Source organism: Marmota monax, unplaced genomic scaffold, assembly GCF_021218885.2.
Source record: "Marmota monax isolate L192 unplaced genomic scaffold, Marmota_monax_Labrador192_F-V1.1 WCK01_AAM20220418_F8-fsc00127, whole genome shotgun sequence".
NCBI lineage: Eukaryota > Metazoa > Chordata > Mammalia > Rodentia > Sciuridae > Marmota > Marmota monax.
Genome location: NW_026692894.1, coordinates 1,844,028 through 1,864,627, shown reverse-complemented (window position 1 = coordinate 1,864,627; position 20,600 = coordinate 1,844,028). Strand labels below are relative to the sequence as shown.

The 20,600-nt window shown below is 54.7% G+C and overlaps 1 protein-coding gene across 1 annotated transcript in view; it reads right to left on the bottom strand.

Moving 5' to 3' along the window:
• Positions 1 to 20,205, bottom strand: part of Lrfn2 (leucine rich repeat and fibronectin type III domain containing 2) — a 166,267-nt gene extending 146,062 nt beyond the window's left edge. The window contains exon 1 of the mRNA XM_046450762.2: positions 19,215 to 20,205. The gene's annotated coding sequence lies outside the window, so the exon portion shown is untranslated. The remainder of the gene's footprint in view (positions 1 to 19,214) is intronic.
• Between the last annotated feature and the right edge of the window lie 395 nt (positions 20,206 to 20,600).

The window sequence follows — 20,600 nt, the reverse complement described above, 5'->3', positions numbered from 1 at the left end:
CAGAGGATCCACCATATGCCAGGTACTACTTGAGAGCCCAGGGATACAGGTGGACAACAGGAAGTTCCTGTCCCCATGGAGCTTAGAAATCTAAGGATCCATCCAGCTGCCCAAGCCAGAAACCTCAGGGTAATCTTTGCTAGCTCCTTCTGTCCACAGCTCCCCCATCTGATCAGGATGCCACCTAATCATTGGCATGTCCACTACCATCATTACCACCCAAGCCACCATGCTCTGTGTCGTGAACTCATCCAAGGGTCTCCTAGCTGGTCTGCATTCACACACTCTTGCCGTGCTCTGATCAGCTTTCCACAGTGTAATGAGAGTGATCTTTTCAAAATGTAAATTTGATTCTCCTTCCCTTCAATTATAATCCAGCAATTGCCTTTCCATTGCTCTTTTGCAAAAAATTCTTCTTAAAAGTCCATGATGCCTTACTTACCATCCAGACGGTCCCTTTTCTCCTGACCACCAGAGCCATCTCCACCCTCAGGGCAATCACAGCCCCCATCCTCACCATCCCCCCAGCCACCTGCACCGCAGCCTTCGCCATCACAGAAGCACAAGCCTCGTGGAGCATCCCCGGTGTGCGGCCTGCTGATGCAGTGGAACCACCCTGCCTTGAAGCTCTGTCGGAGACGTGCATGAAGAATCACACAACCAGGTGTCTGTCTGTTCAAAGAGAGGCCTTAATAAGGCTGGTTGGAGTTTCTGGACTTCCTTCTGCTCAGCCACAGTTGGAGGGAGCACTGCTTTCCCTGCCCAAAAAGCAGGATGCCCAATAGCCAGGACCATCCGGCAAAGGATGAGAAGCCCACGACAGGTCATTGTAGGACCCCATCACCAACATCTAGATTCAAGATCCGTCACCAACATCGAGATTCAAGCTAAACCCTGGTATGAAGACCTCGGAGCAAAGCCTTAAAGAGAAGCACAAAGAGCATGTTCAAAGGAGGAAGAGGCAGGCTCACCTCTCTGAGCCCTTGAAATATTATGTATGTAGCTCCTGCATCCCCTGATTTTAAAGATGAGGAAACAGAAGAGGATTCAGAGAGGGAAAGACACATATCAAGGTCACACCGTAAGTTCCTAGGACATCCAGAATGCAGCTAGGATTCCTGGCTCTGAAACTTCTGGAGAGAAAGTCATTCAAATAAGGAACTACCACAGGGCTCTCATCCCTGGACTCTGAGGAGGAAAGAGTAGGACACTGTTTCTCTGGGCTTCGGCTGTTCTCCAAGGCCAAGAGAAAAACAAAATGGCGGTCACCGCCTATTCCCAGCCAATAGGATAAAACACTGAGGTGGGGGCCTTTCTCACTGATGCTCCTTTTTTTTTGGCTAAAAGAGGAAACAAGAAGAAATCCTCCTCAACTCCAGGCCCTAAAGGTCACCAACAAAGTGAACGAAGTGACCTGATTACTTTAAACCCACTATGCCAACGCCATCTTGAGTCTTGGCTTCCTCTCTGTGTCCTCGTCTTCCCTTCTTCCCTTCTGAATCCCAGCTTCAGAGAAGATGTGGGACACAGGCCTAGAGCTGGAGGGGCCAACAAACACTCACAAGAGGGACAGAGTGACGGCAGGTAGAGCTTCCATTGAGCATGGACCGAGTGTACTCACAGGCCAGCACGTCCTCAGTGTCCACTGGGTCACACGCCTGCCCATTGAACCCCCCAGCAGCCCCACCTTGAGGAAATCCGAGGGAGGAAGGTGCAGACCTGGCCCAGTCAACGTGGAGGTGCTGGTGAGGTGGCGGGGCAGGCACTCCACGGGGACTCGACCCCAGAGCCAACTCTTCAGGTCCTTCTGGAAAATCCACAATGGACATTCTATCCTTTGAGTCCTGTATGGTCTGCTGAAGAGCAGTAACGCCCAGATTCACCAAGGACCCGCTTATGCCCCAGAAATGTGAAAACGAGGTTCACTGTTGGTGGCTGTCCCTCCCTTGTTTCTTGTCTTTCTTATAAATTGGATTGTGCCTTTGCTGGTTGACAGCAATTTACTGACTGTCCCTCTCATAAGAGAAATATGTGCAGATTACTACTGCGAGTGGAGACCTTAGACTGGGCTGGCCTGTCCTCCCGCAGTGAGGTTAAGACATGCCAGGACTAAGTTGGGCCCCGTGTACCACAAATCCCGCTCTGTGCCTGGGCAACTGTGAGGTGGCCCCGGACCTTGGGTCTTGTGGATTTTCTGAACATAGAGACAAACATGCATCCCTGCTCCCACCCACAGCAGCCCATGTTCCTGAGTGTGCAAGGGGCAAGAAAGGCATTTATGTGGGGGGAGGGTGGTTGGGTCCTCCTCACCAGATCAGGATGCTGCACATGCCCTGCTTCCTGCCCTGTCTCAAGTCCTTCTCTGATACCAGCAAACACAGAGTTCAATTAAAGCCTAGGGTATCCTTTGAATTGGGTGACCCACTTGAACCTGAGTCCACCACTGGTGTCACTGGACCAAGTAAATGTCTCTGAGCTTTCACACATTCTTACAGATAAGGAAACTAAGGCACAGGGCGGACAGATGACTTGCCCAAGATCACACAGCTAGCAAATGACAAAGCCAACCTGGAGTGCCCGATGACACTGCCTCCAAGGGGTGGCAGATAGTGCTGTTCCTTCAGAAGGACACAGAGCACTTTGTCAAGAGCTCACTTTGCCACTCAAAGTCAGCTCTGGGACCACACCCCCCTGCAGGAGGATGCACAAACTGTTAGAGGGGAACTACATGGTAGCCAGGGAGCTGGGAGTCAGGAAGTGTGACTGCACCCAGGATCCAGGTGTCAGGCTTAGAAAAGATTTAAGCTGCTGCTGCAGAAGCCCTGGAGGGTGGGTGCCAACAGCTTCAAGGTTGGACCAGCCTGGAACCCGGGAGAGCTGGCCCATTGGAGGCATCAGCTTTGAGCCGGGAGGGCCCTCTAAATGAGGAAGCTGGTCCAGGAGGGATTTCCGGGCACACACATCCAGCTCAGGGCAAGGGGCTGTGGACTAGGGAATTTTCATGGAGACTCAGGGATTCAAAACCACACAGAACACTCAGATCAGGATGAGACAGGGTTCCATCAGCCCAGAGGGTCACAGTTTGGAACTGCAGCTGGGGACAGGGAGAAGGCTGCCCTGCCCAGCTTCCACCGTTCAGACACACCAAGGAGGGTGGAGCAGGGGACCTACAAGTCTCCTTCCCTGGACAAGCCTGTCCCTAAACCACTGTGGCTCCAGTGGAAGGGCTCCTACACTCTGGTCCCTGGCTCATCCTCCACTCAGCTGCAGACCTGCAACCTGCTGTCAATCTGGGCTTAAAGGCCTTGCCCGCCCCACTGACTTCCCACCAAACCTAAGGTCCTTGGCTGGGCACACAGGGCCCTCCCTGGCAGGGCCTTGCCTTCCCAAGAGGCCACTCAGCTCCCTGCTCCTCCTCTCAGGTCCCCCTTCCTCTGGCAAGGCCTTTCTAACTAGGTGACATTCTTGAAGTTCTGCATATGGAATCAGAATCCCAGGGACACTTTGAAACTCCCATGGCCAGGCAACGTCCAGGCCAATTAAATCAGACTCTCTGGGCAGTGTTTGGGCCTCCGTTTTAAAGTCCCCTCCCCCAGGTGATTTCAATGCGTCACCAGGGCTGAGAAACACAGTTCTCTCTCTAACCAACTCCATCCTACTCCCTTGAAGATTCAGCCCAGGTGTCTCAACCAATCATCAAATATTTATTGAGTAGGGCACTATTCTAAGCACTGGATATAAAAATAATGATAGCTAATATTTATTGAGCACTTGCCATATGCCAGACACTCTGCTAAGTACTTTACATATATTAACTTGTGTAACCCAAACCACACCTCTGTGGGGCAGGTACTATTATTTTTCCCTTTCTACACATGAAGAAACTGGGACACAGAAAGGTAAAGCAACTTCCTCTGAGTCACACAGCTGGTGAGTGGTGCAGGGGGACCTGCACACAGGCATTTTAAGCACCACAGTTTGTGCTTTGTACCACCCCGCCTCTTCCCCATTCCTGTCTTACAATACTCACAGGCTGCAAAGAGAAACAAAAAGCAAGTAAGCAAACAGAATGTGGAAAGGGAAATGGGGGGTAGAAGGGAATGCCAGCCCGAGAGCAGCAAAGGGGCCAACTTCTGAAGACCGGGCATCCATCTAAGCTGACATCTGAAAGGTGGGAAGATTCTAGTCGAGCAGAGGGGAGTCATGGGATTCCAGAGAGAGGCCCAGAGAACACAAAGGCCCAGAGGCAGGAAAGAGCAAGAATTATCCTAGGAGCTCTCAAAGTCCGGGCGAGGAGATGCGGCTAAGCGCAGAGGACGTAAAGAAGTGGACAGGGAGAGGCCTTGTAGACCACCTGGAGAGGGTTTTAAACCGCCCCCCTTCCCTGTGCAGTGCGCATGCGCATTGTTCTACAAGAGGAGGGAGGCGGGGCCATTCGGGGGAGGCGGGGCCGTTCGGGGGAGGCGGGGCCATTCGGGAGGCTCCTCCTGGAAGCCCTCCAGGTGCCTCCTGCCATAGTGCATTTTAATGGCCTGTTTATCTCTTCGCCTCCCCACCGGAGTGGGAGCACTTTGAGGGCAGGGACTGACTCTAACTGGCCTTGGTCACCCAGCAGTTGAGCAGTACCAGCTGCCCGCTGTAGGTGGGTCCAGTGGATCCCGCTGGGCTGGGTTGATTGGGTCCTCTCCCCAATAGATCTGGGACTTCAGGGATCTTGGCCAGCAGAACAGGATGTGGCACCCTCTCCTGCCCGCGCTGAACACCCCCCAATACACACCCCTGATGGGAAAGGAGTGTGGAACTGCAGATCAACTGCAGATGACCTGCCCAGCGGGCCCATCCCCAGCAAACCCCATCAGACAAGGCGCATGGAGGGAGGGAGCCAGGGCCCAGGGCCGCCGGAAATAGCAGAACCCCGGGATTCCAGGCACTGCAGGATGTTTTAAATAGCCCAGGTACTTAGCAGGCCCCGGCTGCTCCTCTGGGCTTCTCAGGAGGGGGGAGGGCCAGGTCTGGCATCAGAGCCTCTGTGGCCCACCCTCTGCCTTCCTCACTACCACCAGGTGGCCTCAAAGCCATGTGATGTCCCATTGGCATCTAAATCAGGAGGATCTAGGCAAAGGGGAAGAGGCTTCCTGCAGGGCCCCAGGTCACATGGCTGTTTGGTGGCCAGGCTGGGTGGGGCATGGGGTTTCCAGACTCCCTGCGCTGTGCTCTCTCAAGGCACTTCCCAGCAGACCCTCAGGACCCGGGCCTGACCTGGCTGCTCCTGGAGGCTGATTTTCTGTGGAGGTGCTACAGTGGCTCAGGGCACAGAGTACCCGGAACAGAAGGGCCCACTGGCTCCCGGGAAGAGGCCCCCGGCCAGCCCTCCAGGGAGAGCAGCAGCACAGTGGTTGAGTAGGTGGGGTCATACCCTGTGTCTGCCACAACCCAGCTATGGGGTCCTAAGCAGGTTACTTAACCTCTCTGCCAGCTTCCTCACTGGAAGACCATCGATCGCTCCTGTGATGGGCTGATAACAGGGTGCCCTAGGAGTCATGGGGAGTGGATGAGCTTATAGGTATAGAGTGTTCAGAACAGCACGTGGCATGTAGGACGTGCTTAATGAACCTGAATGTTGGTGGGAACTTCCTAGGCCAGTGTCAAGGAGCTGAGGTCACTATCCAATTCATAAACCCACTCCGTGACTCAGTTTCCCCATCTGTTAAAGGGGGAGTGGCCCATGCTTATAAGTGACTAGAAGAGCCTCATGAAATGCTAAGAACTTTGAAGTGTGGAAGTTAAAAAAGAAAAGGCTCCTGAGAAAGGGGGAGGCTTGATGGGCAGGTGACCCCGCAGCAGAGGAAGGGGCTCATAAATCACCCCCACCCTGCAGGCTGTCTGGGTTTTTATGGGCCCTAGGGCCCAGGCCACTTTACAGAACATCATTCAGAATTTATAGACTCTTGTCACTGTCCTTCCCAGCTCTTTTATTTAGTTGCCTTAGAAGCAAGCCTGGCATTAATAGTGTCTTTGCTGCCTGTCCAGGGAGATGCAGCCTGTTCTGCATTCAGTCCCCAGCTGGTGGGAGGAGGAGCTGGACGTCCACCGAGAACCCCGGTGTGGAGCCCTGTGGGCACCTATTGTCAGCAGATGTGCGGCCAGCAGGCAGGCAGAGATGCCTCCTCTACCTGTGGGGAAGGATATGATAATGACAACGACATCAAATGAAACAGGAGCCTAAGTCCCCCCCACTCACTAGATATCTGGCCCTGTGAGGACCTCACACTTACATATCAGTCTGAGCACCACCATAGTGGGCTGGAGGCCTCCTACGCTGTTATCACCCAAGGAAACAACACTGAGAAGTGCCAGATGAGAACCCCCAGGAAACCTAGTCCTGCCCTGCCCCCATAAGCAGTGTGACTTTTGCTAAGAAACCTGGCTTTTCTGAGCTTCAGTTTTCTGCTCTTGATAAGGGGTTAAAAGTACCTGCCCTGACTACTCCCCAGGCCACGGGGATGAAGAAATGAGACCATGCACACGTCAGAAAATTTGGAAAAGATAGGTTGGGAGTCATGGCAGAGGGGTCAGGAGTTGGGGCGCTGCTTCCAGATAGGGCCCCAACCCCAACCCAGCCACTTCCTGGCTGTGTGACCCTGAGCACATTACTTTACCTCTCTGGGTCTCGGTTTCCTCTGGTTTCATTGGATAAGAAGGCCGAATTCACAAAGTTTTGGTGAGACTGACATAAAATAGGATCTAAAGTCTGCCACTTTAGATGAGCACTCTGAAAGGGCAGCGGGCATCAGACCAGTGGGTTCAATCCCAGCTCAGCCACATGTTTGCTGTGTGACCTGGACGGGGTGGCCAACTCATCCCAGTTGGCCTGGGAGTTTCCTCATTTTCAAATTGGAAAGAGTTCTGCCTCTGGAATCCCCCGATTCCAGGAGCCCACGACAGCTCCTGGAGGAGTGTCACTGCTCCGTGGAGCTCCAGTCCCCACATCTGCATCTACTGGGCAAAGGCAGGCGGGGACAAGATGAGAGGTGCGGGGCGCTCTGTAGCCGGTGCGCGTGCTTTGCTCACGACCACCCTTGGGAGCGGGGCTGGGATTAGCCCCCTTGTACAGAAAGGGAAACTGAGGCTTGGGAGATACGTGACTTGCTCCAGATCACACAGCTCCTCAGTGGAACCGCTGAGGTTTCGTCCAGGCTGCCCGACCTCCTGCACAGCTAGTGCTCAACAGCAGTAGAGGGGAACATAAAACAGCAAGCGCCTGACCCTCTGCGTCATCTCCCTAGCTAGTGTCCAGCACAGCTGGAGACCCTGAACCCACGGGAGGGTCACTTTGTCCTTGACACCTACCTTGCTAAGGGCCCCATTAGCAGGGCAGAGTGGAGAGGAGTGGGGCAGGGAGTCACCCAGGGAACCCAAAGCCCACCAAAGCCCAGATGTGCAGACCCCCTGTGAACCTCTGCTCAGACGCAGGAGACCCAGGCGGGCTGGCAGCGGGCAGTTGCCCTCAGGCTGTGTGCCCTGGGACCTGGGCCCAGCTTGAGGATGAGCCTGAACCCCAGGCAGCTTTGCCTCCATTACAGCCCAAACCCAAAGGTCAAGGATACTGCAGAAAACAGTCCCAAGAGACCCTTGGGGGGGCAGGGGCAGGGTGTCAGGACAGCAGCCTTCCCTGGCACAGGAGGAAAGGGAAGGGCAGTCCCTGCACCACCCATCAGGACCCCACACCACTAGTCTGCATTTGCCCTCTGCCCCTGCTGCAGGGCAAAATGGCAACCTTTGGGACCCCAGGCACCTGAGGATATTGGGGTCAGAGCAGGGCAGCCCTTAGCTTTGAAGGCATTTCCTGATGCTACTAGGTTCTCCAGGATGTTCCCTAGGTGTAATGAGACTCCCCTGCAATGGAAAGGTGTTGCAGAACAGGAAGCCTCTTTGTCATTCTGTGAAGTCGATCCACTCCTCTGCACCCTCCCACCCCAGCAGGACTCAGGATCAAAAGCATGAACCCCCCTTAAGAATATGGGCTAAAGAGCCCATTCAAACTGGGGTTTGAATTCAAGTTCTGCCCTCTTCCTAGCTGTGTGACCTTAGGCAAGCTCCTTAACCACTCTGGGCCTCCACTTCCTCCCCTGTGAAATGAACTAAGAAGAGGACTCAGCACACGGAATTAATGTGAGGCTAAGGATGAGTGCAGAAAGCTTACAGGGGAACAGAGCCGGGCTCACCATTAGCATTCGACACCCAGAGCCGTCCTTATTATGGTACAATATCATATAATCCGAGCATGACCTGGTCATTCCATTAGCCTCTCTGAGTGCGGGTGTCCTCATGTTTAAATGGAGCCAGGTCCGCATGCCCTACTTCCTCATGGTCGTGGGATCCAGAGGAGATAAGCAGGGTTGTATGAAGAGCTTTATGATGTAGAAAGTGCCGCGGGCCGGGAAAGGCAGGAATGGAATATGAACCCTAATAAATACAACGCAGTGTAAACAGGCTGCCACAGCCGCGATGCAAGGGGAGATAATGCCCTGCATTAACGCCTGCATCCAGAGAGGGACAAGACGGATGGCAGAAGGGATCGCGGCAGAGAAAGGGCGAGCGAGACGGGCCGAGCATGAGGGCTGCACCGGGCGAGAGGGAATCGATGTGGTTCTGTAATTTAAAAACCAATATACAGTAAATATCAGCCCCGCTGCAGAGCGGCAGCCCGGCAGGGTGGCCGGGCCCCAGATAACTCACGCCCCAGCCTGGCCAGCCACCTGCCAGCCTCTCCTGCCGCTGACTCTGATTCATTGCTGTCTCCCTCTCCCCTCCTGGGGTTGGGATTTTTTTTTTTTTAATTCAGAAGCTGTGGTACCTGCCGCGCCTCCCTAATTAGATGCCGTATTTACATGGCCTGAGATTGACAGGACAGGCTGATCACAGCGTCCAGGAAGTGTGCTTGGGGCCCAGATGGCTACCCCAGAGAAGGAGCCCGAGTTGGGGCTCAGGTCCCAGCAGTCTGGAGTGGCTGGGTGTCCTGTGCGCCAGCGGGGTCCCATTCTGGCTTTCACTGCCCACCCCCTTCAATTTCTGTGGTCACAGCCCCACCACTGCCCTAAATCCCTCCCTGGACACTGACCCCTGCACCCATCTTCCCAGGAGGTCCTGAAACTCCAGCCCACAAGCATCCCTCCTCTGGTCTGGTTCACCCCCCCGGGGGGGGGGGTCCTCAGTCCTTCTGCAGGGTGAATGGGTTCAAGGACCAAGGCCATTTCCTTGCCCCAGATGCTCCTTCAATCCCCAAAGTCCCAGGAACCCTTTCCACCCACCACCAGAGCAGCCCTGGGGACAGGGAGCTGGGGGAGGGGGGCAGGAATCCTGCCCCCAGAGAAGCAGCTTCCAGGCCAGGCTGAACCACCATGGCTCCTTCCCTAACAGAGACCCACAGTCCAGCCTCCTCCCTCTGACCCTGCTCGTGCCCTTCTTCCCCCACCTCTACCCCACCCAATACACCTTCAACAGCTCCAGGACATGGTGCCATTATCATAGCCCCTCCCAGGGCATTTATGACAGTTTCCAAAAGCTCCAAATATGCCTGTCCTGTGGCCCTGCCACCAAATCCCACCCCCGAGGGGCCATGCTATGTAGACGCAACAGCCTCTCCTCTCCTCTCCATGCCATGCAGACCCTGACCAGGCCTGAAGAGGGGTGTGGACTTCCTCCCACACTGGGCCTTATTGTTCCAGTCCAGTTCTGACCCCATCAGCCATCGCTGCCTGATGTCCTCTGCTCCCAAACTCCTGTAAGTCCTCAGCTGAACAGTGTGGTCATAAACTACGATGGAGACACCCATGATAACCCCTGTGCCTCAGTTTCCCCTCAAACAGAATCATCATGTCTGTCTGGTCTGCCTGGTAGGACTGGTGGACAGGGCAGATGAGATCACAGCACACCTGGGAACCTCCCCAGCTGCTGGGTACCTCAGTGAGCACACCGTGGTCCCCTCCATGCTTAGGAGCACAGCATACTACTGCTCCCACTGTGGCTGCTGCTGGGCCACACTCAGCGCTCAGCAGGGGCGGGCATGTGCCAAGCGCTTTCCAGACAGTCACTCATTTAACTCTCTGGCAGCCTTATGAGAACTGTGATCATCCCCATTTTGCAGATGAGGAAACCAAGAGACAGCAAGCTGTGCACACTCACATCACCAGGGAGAGAGGACACAATGGTGGCCCTAGCAATGGGGGGGGCCCATGACACACATGCCCCCAGAAGGATGCTGTCTCCACATATTTTGGCGCCTTCGTGTTCCCTAATAAGATGCCATGTGTGTCTGTCCCATCTTTGTTATTAGATACAAATTTCCCAAGGACAAGGGAAGGCCTGCCATCGTCACATGAAGACCTCTCCAGTACAAGGAACCTGCGTGACCATTTGCAATTACTCTGGGACTACAAGCCCAGCCTCTGGCCAGAGGTCCCACATCTGGATTCTTGCCCCAAGTACAATGGCCCTCGTTGGTCACTGCTTAGAAGCTGTGAATGCAGACATGGAGTCCAGGCTTCATGTCTATTCTAAGGTCTCTCCTCGCCCGCCTTCCCCAACTCAGTCCTTAAGTACGTAAGTACCCAAGCCAGGAGGAAGATTAAATGGTTCCTTTGGGGACAGCTGCCCCTACATTGGGACAACGGCCCCAATCTCTTCATCCCTTCAGTTTCTATCTGGGTGAGAGGGTCAGATGTCAGATTAGTGTTGGGGTCGGGGGAGGGATCTGGAAAAGTAGGTTGGGAGTCTGTCTCTTAGTGGTCTTTGCCAGCACACCATCGGCAGCACCATCGGCATCATTACCACCATCACCCACATCACCACCACCACCACCACCACCACCATCAGCTTTACATCAAGCAGTTAATCATGTGTGACCTCTGGCTGATCTGAGAAAATAAACACACACACACACACAGGACTCATAAGCATGCAGATGGGGGAAGTTACCAGAAACCAGTGAAAATCGGAAACCTTCACCACCAACTCAGACAAGTCCCTCCATAGACAGGACTATAAAAATGCAGAAGATAAATCCGATCACCAAAGAGACTAAGGCTGCATGAGCTGGGGAGATGATTCAGCTTGGTGGCATCTGACCTGCTGGGGGCACATAGTAGGCATTCAATAAATGCTTGGAGAGTTAGCCTGAACAGGGGAGCACCTGTGGCCACCAAGTCACAGAAGGGCTTGACTACCACATCTTGGACTTTCAGGCTCCCTGGACCTTAAAGTGTGAAGAAGTGGAAGACGCCCTTCCGGGCCAGTAAGGGAACCCCAACTCCCCCAGTAGGCATCACAATGCAGGCCTCAAGAGGGGGTCAGGCTGAGACCATGAAAAACAGCCTGTTCACGAGGAGCAGAGCTGGATCCCTAAGGAGCAGCAACAAGAAAGCTTGACCTGACCCCAAGGACAGAGGTGGCCAGTGCTCTCTGCACTCCCCAGTGAACACCAGTCAGGACTGGGGCTGGAGTGAGTGAGTGTCTGGGGCTGACCTAGGGTGGCATTTCCCAGCTGCTGGAATTTGACACGAATAGAAGCTCCCAGCAGCCTGAGAGGAAGGAGGGAAGGAAGGAAGGAAGGAAGGAAGGAAGGAAGGAAGGAAGGACAGACCACCAAGCAAGATTAAGAAAGCACACGTGTCCTGGTCAAGAAGAATAGAAGGCTCCAGGGCCAGCTCCACCACCCCAATGTGGCACCCAGTCTCCCATCACTAACCAGGGACAGAATATGCCCTTCCTGTTTCCCACAGTCGTTCTGCAGAGCGAGAGTGCCTGGGCTCTGGAGTGACGGAGCAATCTCTGGGACGGGACCAGAGGTCTGGGTTCTCATCCTGGCCCTGCTGCTACCTGGCCTCACTCAAATCTGAGCCAGATTCCTTATCCACAGAGAGAAGAACCCCTGTCCTACTGAGCGGCTCAGGGCTGTGGATGGCAGACGTGCTCTTGGTAGAATGGACAGCACCTCAGGGAGGCCGGACAACATGCAGCCAGGTCTTTGATGGAGAAGTAGAGACAGTGGACAATGGGAGTGTGTGTGTGTGTGTGTGTGAATGTGTGTGCGAGGGTATGTGGAGGTGAGTCTATGCATGTGCAGGTATGTCTGTTTATATATGTGAGTGTATGTTGGGGTGTGTCTGTGTATGTGCTTGTGTTGTGGATGTATGTGATTGTGGGCATATGGATGTGTGTAGAGCCATGGGTGTGTGTGTGTTTGAGTTTGCATTTGCACACACATGTGCAGGAGTGGGGGAGGCGGGAGATACTCCCATTCAGACTGCAGCCCTGGGTCCTGCACATTTAGAACTGGACCCTGGCGAGGAGTGTGGTCACAGAGCAGTTGGGGCTTGAAGCAGAGGGCAGTGCCAGGTCAGTGGTGTCTGCAGAAGAGGATGAGAAGCAGGCCACAGGACCCTGGCAGAGTCCCCCCAGGGCGCAGGCAGCTCAGCGATGTCTCTGCTCTGAGGCTGGCCTGTAAACTCACGAATCACAGGACCAGGGTCTGAACTGGAGAGTGGCAGACCCTGCTCTACCAGTGGGCATGGGAAGGGAAAGGGGATGGCAGTGTCACTCGTTAATGCCCAGCAGAGCCGGAAGAACTCTTTCCAGGGTCCCCGTAACCCAGAGATACTCTATGACCAGCCCTCAGGGCTTTGACCTGTAGAAGACCTTTAACCTTTTACCTCTATGACCCCAGGTCACCATCATCCTCTCCCTTCTAACCCAGGACCTTTCTGGGTGTAATCATGGCTTCACTACAGGGGATGTTGAATTAAGGGTTCAACTTGGCCCATCTGGGAATTTTTGATGCCTTTTTAGGATGATAGAGCCTTGTCCTGCTACCTATGGGGTCATGTCTAAGGGTCTCCAGGGGTTCAGAAAGTCAGCCATGTTTTAACCTCATCGTAGGCATCCCCAGATCCTCAAGATCCAAGCCACAGCCTGAGTCTAGATCACTTCCCAGTTTCTCCAGATCCTACAGGCTGAGTGACAGCGTGTCACACATTTTGGGGACCAGAGCACAGAACAAGGAGACCTCCTGACAACTGTTCTGAAGCCGGAGCCTCCACAGACACACAACCCTCACTGGGGACTGGGGTAAATACCCCCAACCCCCAGCTTCCTTCCCAGGGAGTAAAGAGGGCCGAGCTGGGGGGTGGGGCGCTGTGTGGCTCTGGAGAAAAGGAACAGGATGGGTCCTGGGGAAGGGGGACGGGATTTTGCATCCCCAAGAAGTTGATTAAGGCAAGATGGAAAGACTGCTCCCTCTGGGAGGGAGAGAGGAAGAGACGTGTGGAGGGAGAGGGGCCCTCAGCTTTCTGCTTCTGTGTCTTGTGTCCTCAACTCCAGGGGGGCCCTGCAGGGGGTGAATTCATTTGGGACATGCCCGCCATAAACATACTGAAGAGTCCAACTTTGGAACTGGGTAACCTCCTGTGTTTCAAAGTAGGACAGCCACCAGGGAGGCCCAGGCTATACCACAGGCCATCCCAAGAAGGCTGATAAATTACAGGAAACAGTCTTGTCCCTTAATCCTCTTTGACACAGTTTAACACTTATGTCTCGTCTCTACCGTTCCAATCTGTCCCTCAGGCTGCCCTTGATCCGTGGGGAGATTCAAGGAAGCAGACCCAGATCTGTCCAAATTAAGAATGCGTTGCCTTCCATTGCTTAGAAGCAAGGCCGCAAGCCTGGGTCTCCGTGGAGCCCCCCCACAATCCTCTACACAGCCTTCACTTACAGGGCCAGGAGAGGATCCAGAAAAAAGCATGGTCAGATACATCAGGGCACCTGTAGACCATGTCGTCCCGTAAGCTTTCCTGGTGCATTTGGACTCAATAGTTTAAGGAGCCAGGTGACCCAAGACAGAGTTACTTCTGGTCTTTGGCTTCTCACCTCTTTTCCTTTGACCTTCTGATCAAAGACTAGCCTTGAGTTCTGGGGCAGTGCATCCAACTTGGCCTCCCCACCCGCTTCCATCTGAAATGGAGATGCCTACTCGGGAGGTCTGGGGTGGGGTTTTTGCATCCCTGACCTGCTCCCAGGTGAGGCTGAGGCTCCTATCCACACTTGAGATAGTAAGGAATCAGGGAATCTGCCCTCAGGTCACCTCCTGGGTTCTCCCTGTGCATTAATCCATCTCTTTTCCTGTTGGCCCTAAGGCATGCAGTCTCAGTGGGGGCAATATCACCCCCAACGGGGCAAAATTTTGGTTTTGGTGAGGAGGCAAAAAAAAAAAAAGAAACAAAAACACATCTTTTGATGTGCAAAAAACAGATAAATGTACAACATAGAAAGAGATATCCAAGCCAGTAAGGTGGTGCACACCTGTAATCCCAGCAGCTCAGGAGGCTGAGTCAGGAGGATCGAAAGTTCAAGACCAGCCTCAGCAACATCGAGGTACTGAACAACTCAGTGAGAGCCTATCTCTAAATAAAATACAAAATAGGGCTGGGGATGGGGCTAGTGGTCGAGTGCCCCTGAGTTCAATCCCCAGGTACCAAAATAAAAAAGAAAGAAATAGCTATCCAGTCTCTCTGTGGCGCTAAGATCTCCTGGGAGGCATTATCAGGAAGCAGCCTCCTTCCAGGGAGCAATAATGAAAAAATGATGGAGAAACGCTGGCCCAAGGAAGATGCCCTCTGCTCACGCCTGTGCCCTTTTCCTTCAGTGACAGCTGCCTGATTTCAGAAGTCAGTGAAGCGCGCGCCATCATGGCCTTTGCTAGCTGCCTGCCGCCAACCCCGCAACTCTCTGGAGCACGCAGTTCCTCCTGTGTAGGACCGTCACCACTCTTTGGCCACAGGCACAGTGCCTACCTGCCTGGCCTGTGATCTTACTGGCCAACCATAGTCCAGTGTTAAACCCATTCACAAGGCTCACCTTTGATGCCCAGGCCAGGAAGTCTCTACCTTTGACATTTTGCTGACTTAGTCTCAATGAGGAAGGAGTCACAGATATGACCCAAGTGCGCTAAGGGACTTGCTTATGAAGTGCGTTCACATTCTCTGCCTGGTCCTTACAACCCTGGGGTGGGGGGCAGGTGAGCCTCGCAAGGGAAACCAGGCTTCGGAGGACAGGGTTGGCCTCCCGCCTTCACCCAGGAGGCAGAGTCAGCTGCCCTGACAGGTGGAAGTCCACTGCTCCCACCATCCTCCTGCTCACGTCTCAGAGGAGCGGTGACGAGTGTTTTTAAACCCGAGAGGAAGGATGAGTTAGGTCAGGAAGGAGAAGCTCCAAAGTCACCTTCTCACCAGGCCAGCAGCAGTGTAGAAGTGCCCACCCATGGTGCCCACCCTTCCTCACCACAGCGTGGGGGGACGTGGTGTAGAGTAGTTAAGAGGGTAGGCTTTGAAGTCAGGAGGACATGGGAACTGCATGCCAACTCTGTCTCTTACTAGCTACCCAGCAGGTACCCAACTTCTCTAACCTCAGTTTTCTCATCTGTAAAGTGGAATTAATAACAGACGATCTTACAGGATCATGAACCTTCCCTGAGATACTAATGAAGAGCCCTTAGCACTGTCTGGCACATAATAAGTGATCAAGAAACCAAAGAGGCTGATGGCCTAAGAAATTTCTCAGAATATTCATCCTACTTTTTCAGTGCCCCATCTCTGAAATGCCCCCAAATTCTTGTTGACCTCTAAGAATTTAAGAGAAAATAAAACCTGCCTTCAGGTAGCTTTGATGGGCTGTTGCTGCTCCTGTAACCCTTATCTCCTCCAGAGACACCCTCCTGATGACCCTCATCCTGAGCAGGCTAGACATGGATACCCTCCCCCATGCTACCTTTAGACCTGATCCCTGGAAAATACCTTTTTTCCAGGCCTGTATCTTAAGATTAGACAATCTTCTCCCCTGTTCTAGTTGGCCTGTGGGCACATCTGCTAAACACATATCTGGGTCTGAGCCATCTCCCAGACTTGAATGTGTCCAGCTCTGCAAGCTGGACCCGAGCCCAATAACAAGCCCTTCCCAGACCCCAGGAGAACTGGGTCCATTCCCTTGACCAGGCCTGATGCCTACTTTTTCTGTGAGGTCAGCCCTGGAGGACAGGGAGACAGAACTAAGAGAGGGCAGAGGCCAGTCCTCAAGGATATTTCAAACCCCAGACAGGGAAGGGTAACAAATGACTCTTGTGAAACTCCAAAGTGATCAAAGACAGGGGGAGAAGCAGGTGCCTGAGCCCCAGAGGGGAAATTTACTTCCCTGCTATCAATTCTCAAGTTTTCTGGAGGCCTTCCTGGAGTCTTCACGATGAGCTCATGAGCAATGGCACTGAATCCTCCTGGCAGCTCCCTGGGCAGGGGCAATATCCACCATCTCTCTGAAGGCCTCGCCCCATCTCCCAATCACCCCCACCACGAAAATTCCCTCATCTCTGAGAAGGGGTGTGGCCAGGAAAACATCTGGCCATAACACATCTGCAGGGCACATGCCACTGTTTCATTGCACCAGATGACAACCCAGAAGCTCAAGTGCTACCAAAGATGAGGCAGAGTCAGGATTTGAACCCAGACCCTCTATATTTAAGTTTTGTTCCATGATATGATAAAACTAGTCATTCCAGTAAGTTGTGTACTAAACTCCATCTCTGCCAAAGAAAAATCACAAAACACCCAAATTGTTGTAGTAGTTCTTGTTTAGATCCAAGTGCACGTAGCTAGTGCAGGGGGTTTTGTGTTTGATGTCTCTGTTTTCAGTTTAGCAACGTCCACCATCAGAGTGTGACTTCCTTGATGTCAACCATTGTGCTCAGCTCCACCTTAGGACTGGGAACTTTCTGAAAACAATTCTTTTTTTTTTTTTAAAGGATCACTTACCATGATTAAATGGAATTTATTCCATAAATGCAAATATAGTTCTAATTCCAACTTCACCTCTCAACTGCCTCTGGGGTAGACAGCCGTCTGGCCAGGAGCTTGGAGGCCTCTCTACACGCCCCCCAGTGATAAGAAAAGAGCAGACCTGCTCCACCCAGCAGGCTGCAGAGGCTTGGCAAGCTGGCACTTGGAGGCCAGAACCCTGAATCCTTGATTTTACTTTGGAGCTGACGCACGGATAAGAAAAGAGGTTCCCCCTTTAGTAAACCAGGGCCTGAGAGGTCAGGAAGCTGCCCACTCTCCAGTAGCCCTGCCCCACACCATCTGCATTTCCCATCCCATCCATCTCCTTCTTCTCCTCAGCCTGGCCTTCCTAGCTCCCTGCTCACCCTCCCTTGGAACCAGACTCCTGGCCTTCTCACATTTCTGGACCTGGGTAAAGAACTGGCACTTCAGAGAAGGGAGCCTGAGCCCCAGCTCCCCTCCAGCCACCGGCAGGCACCCACCCAGTCCTGCCAGCCAGAGAGGCAGCTGGGAGCCCACCTCCTGAGAAGCACCGCCAGAGGCTGGAGCAGAACTGCCAAGTTTGCTGTTTGCATTCCCCAGGGTGAGGACCCGGAGATAAGTAATTACATCCTTGGGCAGGAATTAGACCAGAAACTCTAAATTAAGGGCTGGGCAGGGGCCTGAGAAGAACCAGGGGAGGCAGCCTGGAGGAGAGGTGGAAGGAACTCTGCACTCCCAGCCCCACACACAAGCGAAAGACAACATTCCAGCATCAGCAGAAGGGCCGGCAGCTGTCTTGATGCTTGGTGACGGATGGCTCCAAGCACAGGCCTTTAGGAGCTTCCCATCCTCCCTGCAGACCCTGACCCCTGCAGGCCCAAACAGACTGACCCCAGGAGCAAGTCTAGGCTGCGCTATGTTACTGGATATAGCTCTGGCAGCGGGTGGTGACCAGCCCAGGGCACAGCCCCAAGACTCAGTTCACTTGCTCCCAGTTCACCCATCATTCCTGCCTGGGCTGGCTCCCGACAAGTTCCAAATTGGCCCCCACCCAAATACAGGAGCCCATCAAGAACCTCTCGCCTTGGTCCCTAGGAGCTTTTCGGTTCTCTCCCCAGCTTTGCTCCTCCCTAGCAGCGGGGGTCAGTTTCCTGAAGCAGCCCCGTCCCCAAGCCCCACAAAGCCAATGAGACCATCTAGCCCACAGCTACAACCTCTCTCTCTCTCTCTCTCTCTCTCTCTCTCTCTCTCTCTCTGACACACACACACACACACACACACACACACACACACACACACTTCATGATGGGCAGGGCAGAGGGTCAGCATCTATCTACAGCCTTGCTAGTAACTCCAGCTCAGAGTATAGGCTCAGACAGGCGCCCTCTCCCTGTAGGTCTGTCTGTCTGTCTGTCTGCCCCTGTCTCTGGGTGCACTTGGATTGGTCTGGCTCAGTCCCTCTGCGGTCTCTGCTCAGGCTCCCTCCTCTCTCTACCTCTCTTCGGCTTTCAGGCTGTTCTCCCAGGAACTCTCTGCCTCTGTCCTTTGTACTGGGCTGATGGGAAGATGGGCAAGACACTCCCTCCAAGGTCTGTGCAGAGCAAGACACAGTCTACCTCCTTGGTGCTTTCCAGGGCTCTTCCTCTTCCCTGCCCAAGCCAACCTTAGAACCAGGGCAGGGCTGGGTGGGAGTCAGACCTACCAACCCCGGCATGGCTAATGCCAGTTTCCATATTGCTTCATCATGCCACTCTGATGCCCCAAGCTGCACATGCACGATCCCCCATCTCTCTGCATTCGACCGAAGCCAGAATAGGGTCCCTGTGCTTGCCCTACCTGCCTCCCCAAACTGCAACCATGCCTTTCTCCCCTGGATCGGCGATCGGCACTGCATCAACCCCTCAGCACTTGGATCTACTGCACCCTACCCAGTCACCAAGCTCCGGAGTCCCCGCGCCCCCACCCAGACCCCAGCAATGGCTCTCTCCAGGCCTCGCATGTGCAGAGATGCAACAGAGTGGTCTGGTGGCAAAGTTCTCCTGCTGCTTCCAACGGTTCCGTTTGCCCGCGGCTCCCGGTCTCTCCCACCCGCTCCCGGCTTCACACCGACCCACTCTCCTCGCTCCCCGGCAGTTTCACCCCCACAATCGAAAAACAAGAAAGGAAAGGAAACCTCTCGCGATAAGGATGGGTAAAAAGAGAAGGGGGTGCCCGCACGAGGATCCAGGATGAGGGGAGTCCTCAAGTGAAAAAGAAAAGGATGCAAAGTTCCCCGTTCCCTCGGGTGCGTTCAGCCCCGCGCTGAGCTCGCGCGAACACCCCGGATACCGAGACGCGGCGGCGGCGACCACTCACCTGGGCAAGGCAGCATCTACCCTCGGCTGGGAGGCTCCGAGGCCGGCTCCGCGGGGCGCTCGGGCTCCCCGGCTCGGCCACGCATCCTTCCCCGCCCGAGACAGGCTCGAGCTAAACCTCCGGCTCCGGCGAATGCAGGCAGATGGTGGCCTCCGACGTCCGCGCGGGGAGAGCCCTGAGCGGCTTATTCAGTTATATCCATGGCATTTAGCAAGAAGAAGGGTGGGGGGAGCACAACTTGTTCTCTTCTCTTCCAGGTTTAAGAAGAAAAAAAAGGAAAGAAAACAGAATTCCTTCCTAGGAAGATGCCCGTAGGATTTTCCGGATCCAAGAACCCCAGGCATTCCCAGGAACCTCGGGCATCATGGAATGTGGGGTGTCTTCAAGTTCAGACGAGCCTGCCGGGGTGTGTGTGTGTGTGTGTGTGTGTGACAGTGTGTGTGTGTGTCAGCGAGAAGGAGCCAGGCACTCACACCCACACGCACACACACAAACACACTCCCCCGCACTCCCCGCAAGCACACTGCCCCCCCACGCGTGCGCGCACACGCGCGTACTCAGTCTCTCTCGCGCTCACACACACACACACACACACACACACACACACTGTCTCTCTCCCACAGAACGATCACACGCACAGATCCGGAAGGGAGCTGGGCGGGCTGCGGAGGCAGCGCAGGGCCAGCAGCGGAGAAAGCCTACCGGCCGAAGGCGCCCAGGAGCCCGGCGGCCGTGCGCTCCGTCCCCGCCGGGATCGCCGGCTAGGCAGCCCCCAGTGGCGGCCGGCGGAGCTGCAGGAGCCGGGAGCCAGCCTCCCTGCCCACTGCCCGGCCAGCCGCGGAGAGCACCCACTTCCGCACGGACCGACACGGCCAAGGAAACCCTAGGGATTCACGGTCCTGGCCGGGTTGGCGCAGGAATGGTGAAGACAACTGGCGGGACCCGCACGAACAGGAGGGACTGGCCTGGGGCCGCAGCCCAAGGAAGCGACCGACTGGTGGGCGGCTAGACCCGGAACCCGGAGGGCGGGCTCGGCGGCCGGGTGACGCGGGCAGCCCCTGCGCAAGGCGACCCGGGCGGCCAAGGCTGCGCTGCTGCAGCCGGCGCCGGTGCTGCCGCCTCACGTGCGGCTCGCGCTGTGCAGCCGTCAGCCCGCCGCCTGCCGGAGGAAAACCCGACCGCGCCGGCCAGGAGCCGAGGTTGGGGGCTGGGAGGATCGCGCCCACCCAGCCCTGGAGCCCGGCTCTGAGTCCGCACCCTAGCGAGAGACCTGCGAAAAATCAGCGCCTGGTGCATGCACACTCACTTCGACTTTTCGTGAATATTACAAGAACCCGTGGTGTTTAACAGGATCGCGAATCTTTACAACTCTTAGCTTGTTTGATC